Raw genomic sequence first — 6,157 nt, forward strand, 5'->3', positions numbered from 1 at the left:
CACTTGGCTGTGGCAAGAGTCCTTCAGGATTTCAGCTCTAGCCCAGCCAGAGAAACTCTGTCTACACTTCCCTACAGAAAAGGAAAGAGGTTGCCAGAGCCAGAGGGAAGCTCACTTATATAGAGAAAAGTCCCTGCCCCTGTTGTTTCCCAATTGGTCCATCCTCATACAAATGAGGACTCCAAATCCTCGTAGTTTGATTGGTCCAAAAGGCACTGTCCTGATTGGACAGAATGGAGGCACTCTGGTTGGTCATTGAAGATGACGATGTGGGGTTATAACTGCACAGCTCCTATTGGACAAGGAAATCTCAGTCCTGTTGGATGAAATACAATTCCAGGAACTCCTTTACAAAGCTAGCTCTGCCCACAGACACAGTACAGAAAGGTAGTTCAGTGCAGTAGGCCGCAGAAGGCAGCAGAAGGCCACAGAAGGCCAATGCCTTAGTGCAGGCTTATCTCTGAAGCTCAGTTTGCATGAGAGACCTCTGTGTAGAGATGGATACTAGGCTATTTTTTACTAATTTGAACCCAGTTAGCCACCAGATGCCCTTCTTAGTATCTTCTTTTTCAAGGCCCACAGGGTCCAGGGTTAAATGAAGAATGCATGCAACATACCTGGAGTGGAGGAAGTTCTCAATAAATCTCAGCCATTACTATTATTAGAAGTAACTATTGTGATACATCACCTGGGCCAACTGAATTAAGACACGTGAGGCTGTACCACTGACTTCTCTGTTGCACACACGGTCTGCATACCTGCTATGCACCCGTTTCCTTCTCACCCATCTCCAAGGCCTTCTGCCCCCAATATACACACAAACCCTCTGGCACTTCCACTTCTGCAACTCCTAAATGGCTGGACCTCTGGGCCCCTTGTCATCTCCAAAAAGTAAAAAGATCACCCATTTAGTAAATAAGATGAAATCCAAAAGTGAAAACATAGAGGAATTAGAAATACCCTCATCAAGACCTCAAGATTGATTTTTTAAAAGTAAGAGAACTCAGGAGGAACAAGCAAGTAGTAAGGAAAACCAAAGTTAATTAAAGCAAAAAGGGTAAGAAGGGCAGATCACCGATTTTGAACATAAATCATTTGAAGATTTTTAAAAATACCAGATCAGAACTGCAGATAAAGCTTTTCTTTCCAAAACCTTTGGTTAAATGTAGGAATTAATTTTCTCATCTTAAAAGCCTGGCTCTGGGATTGCAGCTCATGACCTGGCCAGGGAGCGCAGTAAAGCCAGCAGAGGGTTGTGGATCTTGAGGCTGGAGTTTCCATGTCAAACAATCTACCTGGGTTAAGGGCATGGAAGACTCTGATCATGAGGCAGAGACAGACAGGAGAACGGCTCAGCTCACTTACCTGGACACAGGATCAGAAACAATTAACCTGGTCAGCACCAGGAGGCTGACTAGCAGGCTCTGCAAAGCTGCTGGGGCAGGGCAGCTATCTAGAGCCAACCTCTAGGCCTTTGTAACTGCAGTCACTTGTGAGGGGCCATCAGCCCCCTCCGGGATGTGGCTGTAAGCACTGTCTACAGAAAAGATGTGACATCTGAAAACAGGAAGCAAGAGTGTAAATAGGGAGGCCATTCTGGAAGAGTGCTCTGCCAAATATGGAGACTATAAAATGGAATACAGGGTTCTGTGTTTTATGCTTTATTGAAGATGACCATCAGAAGTGAAACTGGGCTTTTGTTCACAATCTGAAAATCTACAGGGCAAATAAAGAGAACCACAGCATCTTTTAGCAACTACAAAACTAAACTTAAGTGGAATGAAGCCTGAGAAGACAGGTAGGTTATGCTTCCAAAACTGAAGACAAGGAGAAGTTTTCGGAATTAAAGTGGTCTATGGCTACACAAATATTTAAGGGGCATTTTCATTAAAACAACTTTTTCCCCACAAATATCATGAATTATATGCTGTTGCTGTACATAACTTAGAGTAGAGTATAGGAGTTTTCTAAGGTAAAGGTTTAAAGTGCTTGATACGCCATTTTTATAGATGATAAATAAGATTCTCTGACCCCTAGAGTTAAGAAAACGGAAATAATTACAGCTAAAGCTTATTGAAAATTATATATATTTACACTTTTAATCCTTGCAGTGATCTTATAAGGATTATTGCTAACCCCCCTTGACAAGTGAGTACACTGAAGCACCTGGAGTTTAGGTAACCTGCTGAAGGTCACACAGCTGGTAAGGAGTAGAGACTAGACTAGCATCTGGCAGTTTCCACCTACTGTCTTTCCTTGTAGCAAGGAAATGGAAGGTCTTCAAGCTGGTGGGGAGCCACATGCCTAGAGCCCCTGCGCTCGGCACAGAAGAGCAGACCCGTGGAGGAGAGCCCCAATCATCAAAGGTAGGACAGGAATAGACATTATCAGGCATGAGAAGATTTTTCTAGATACTGGGAGCTTGTGCTTCTCCCCGCTCCTCTTTAATTCCTCCTTCCTCCTCCTTCCTCCTCCCTCTCCCCTCCCCCACTTCCACCCTTGACCTATGGATGTTGCTATTTCTCCTTAAGAACTGGATCTCTGAAGGCGGGGCGCCTCCTACCACGCTCTGGTGGTGCACACCCAGGGGGCCTGGCGCACCCAGGTCATGGTCTGTGGCTCCACCTGGGGTGCAAACTCAGGACCTTCTGCGTGTAAAGCAGACGTGCTAACCACTACACTATGGAGCCACCCCCCTGGGAGTTTGTGCTTTTAATAACCAAAGTATTTTTAGGAAGCAAATAAATTAGGTCTCTCACAGAACTGCCATGTGATATTGAAAAAAAAATTAATATCCATAAGCCTTAATGCCTTTATCTGCAATAAGGGGAAAATAACATGTGACTTCTACTAAGATTTTTACCAAATAAGTTTGTGTATGTATGTGTGTAAAATAATACATGTGAAAATATCTTTAAAACTATAAAGTAACTATGCAATTATACAGTATAAGTAATAGTCTTTGCATAAATCTTTCTAGTGTGTTGTTTCCTGGCTTCTTAGAGTGCTTGTATATCTGTTCATATGCTTTTACTCTCCTGTCTCATACAATTAATTTGCTACTTCTGGTAGGTCTATTCTCTAGTAACCCTCCCCTTTAATATGCTACCTCTTGTTATCTGTGAACTAAAGAATCAGATAATCAAATTTGCAAAAAATGTGAGTTCTAAGTAAGAGCTTTTTCAATTTTCCTATGAGTCGGTCATATTCTTAAGTGCATGGGCTGGTTTTCAGTTAAAGATGGCAGGTTAAACACATGAATTAACTTTAGTCCCCCTTCAAAATCCCAATAAAATGACAGTGAGGAGAGTTTTTTCTTTTTTAAGCATATATTCATGAGGATGAAGAAAATAGGAATGGAGAAAATAGCAAAATATTTTTGGAAGCTGGAAAGTAGATGAATAAGTGCTAATAATTTAGAAGACTTAAAAGAGCTGAATCTTAAACCAGCAGTGAGAAAAGCCAAGAAATAACTCAAAATACCTCTGAAAGCAGGGGTGAAGGTAGATCCAACACAGGAGGAATGGAGGGATTATTAGATATATTTTCATAATCTAGAAAAAAGGTCAAGTAAGCTAGACCATTTATAAACAAAAACAATAAAACGAGAGCCACAGATGTTCTCCCCACTCTTTTTTTTAACAGAGCAGTACAGATTTGTTTTCAGGGAAGGGTAAAACAGAGTTTCTGACCTAGTTAAGGATGGAGATAGCATACTAAAAATGGGGATATTATTGAAATTTTATACATAATACTAAATCTCCTAAGATTTTTCCCCCTGACTACTCCCTCAGACAGCAGCAACCAACTTACACCCACAGTCAAGAAAAGAGAAAAGCCTTCCTTGGGGCTTTAACCAGCCTCAGAGAAAAGACCTAATAATCCTGACAAAGATTTGCCAGGTCACTGTACAGTAAAAAGTATGGCCAACGGCCACCCGTCCCCCATGTACACAAGGCTTCTAGAACTCCACTCTTAAATAAAAGCAGACAGCCAAGAGTCACTACATTTGAGTAATGCTATTTATGACAGCAAAAAGAATCTTGGGAGAAAGAGAATAGGAAGGAGAAGAAAACTTCATCTAACATTATTAGCCACAGAAAGCTAAGAAAAGACATTGTACCCATGAAACAAGAACAGGACACTAGAAAAGAGGACACTAGAAAAGAGAGTGAAAAGAATTCTTGGAAACAATGATGGCAGAGTAAAAATGAAAAACTATATAAAGGTTTAAGGATAAAATTGAGGATATCTTCCAGGATATAGAACAAAAGACTAAGAAAAGAAAAATTGAAGGAAAAAGATTTTTTTAAAGGATGAACAGTTGAAGAAACCAAATATATGGAAACTTCATGTTCTAGAAAGAGAAAACAGAGTGGAGAAAAATCAAGAAAGTATCTTAGGACTAAAAGACATGTAAGTCCATATTTTTTTATAGCTATTCTTTTTTTTTAACTTTATTTTATTAGTTTCAAATTTACAGTATATTGGTTAGACATTTATATAGTTTATAAAACAATCCCCTTAGTTGCTCTTTTCTCCTCTGGCTCTCCACTTAGTCATTACATTAATGCTAACTGCATTTCCTATGCCGCACTCCTCATCCCCAAGACCATCTATCAACTACTAATCATGTGAGTCCATATTTTAAGGGTACTTGGAAAGCCCGGCACAATGGATGAAGATGGACCACACCAAGATCCATCATGGTGAAATTTCAGAACACTGGGGACAAGTAAAGAACCTAAGATTATCAAAAAAAAAAAAAAAGAGGGTAAACCAAGAAAAAGGAACTTAAGGATCTAGGAAACAGAGGCAAGAAAGAGGCAGAGGAAATTCCCAGTTTGATAAAGGAAAATCTTTAGTCCAGAGCCATGCTGCATGCCCCAGAACAGCTAGTCTTTGACCAACTGGGGCTGGTAAAAGAGCCTCTGGAAGAAAAGTTGTTCAAGATGAAATTGGTAGGATGCCTAATAAGAGTTTCACATAAAGAGAGAAGGGTTTGAGGATAAAAAGGCAGAAAAGACAGAAAACTAAGTAAGAGAAAAAATATGACAATTGTTGATTCCATGAAATACAAAGATTTGTGCAGAAAAGGAAAAGTTATAGTAAATGAAATAGCTCAGCGGTGTCTATTTAAGGTTACTAATATGGCACTGAATATAGAGCTAATAAAATTATGATATAAATACATTGGGATGATGGAAGGATAGAAAAAATGTGTGTGTGGTGGTAGGAGTAGGGGGCAGAGCTGAGAGAGAGAGACCTAAATCCTCATCTTCTGTACTGGGAAGCCCACAGCTAATGCCTAAAACTAAAAAAATCAAGAAGGGCGGCATATAAAGGATATGGAGGGAAAAGGCTAACAGACTTGGAAAGCACTGCCTCTGGAGAGCACAGAATGGATAGTGTGAGGCTGTGGGGATAGGGGTCAACCCTTGAGGACTCTCTGACTCTTTAACCATGGGTGTGACTGTATGGCCCCCAGTGGGAATGCCTTCTTCCTGTTTTTTAGTATGTAGAGTCTACCAGTAAAGTGTCCTGGAGCAGAATGAAGACATGAATGGTGTCATACACAAACCACAGACGTTTTACTCCAGCAGAGTGGAACAGATCGTCATTAACCAAGGAGTGGAGAATCCCTGCCAAGGAATCACTTCACAATCCTAAGAGGCAAACTCTGAAAAGTAAGACTGACGTGTGCAACAACTCATCACTCCTGAAATTATTTGTTCAGTGTCTAGCTTCCCCATTATATTGCAACACTTATTAAATATCTGGTCAAAAATCATTAACATTTATGTAGCATTTACTGTGTACCAGGCACTGTACTCAAACACTCTACTGCCATTGTCCTGTGTGATCCTCAGGACAATGTTGAAGTGTGTAAGTTTACAGATGTAGAGCACAGCCCAGATTAGTAACATATTTTATGTCAGGCAGATATACTCCGAGAAACATGCTCCCCGCCACTCTGTTCTACTGCCTTCCATGTTATCTTTTTTTATTTATTTATATATTGTTCCAGCTTTATTGAGAGAAACATAATTGAAAAATAACATTTGTAAGTTTAAGGTGTTCAATGTGATCATTTTCTATATGCATAGATTGTGAAACGATTACTATAATAAAGTTAGTTAAAACCCATCGTCCACAT

The sequence above is a fragment of the Pteropus medius genome, unplaced genomic scaffold (assembly GCF_902729225.1).
Source record: "Pteropus medius unplaced genomic scaffold, Ma_sr-lr_union100, whole genome shotgun sequence".
NCBI classification, from domain to species: domain Eukaryota; kingdom Metazoa; phylum Chordata; class Mammalia; order Chiroptera; family Pteropodidae; genus Pteropus; species Pteropus medius.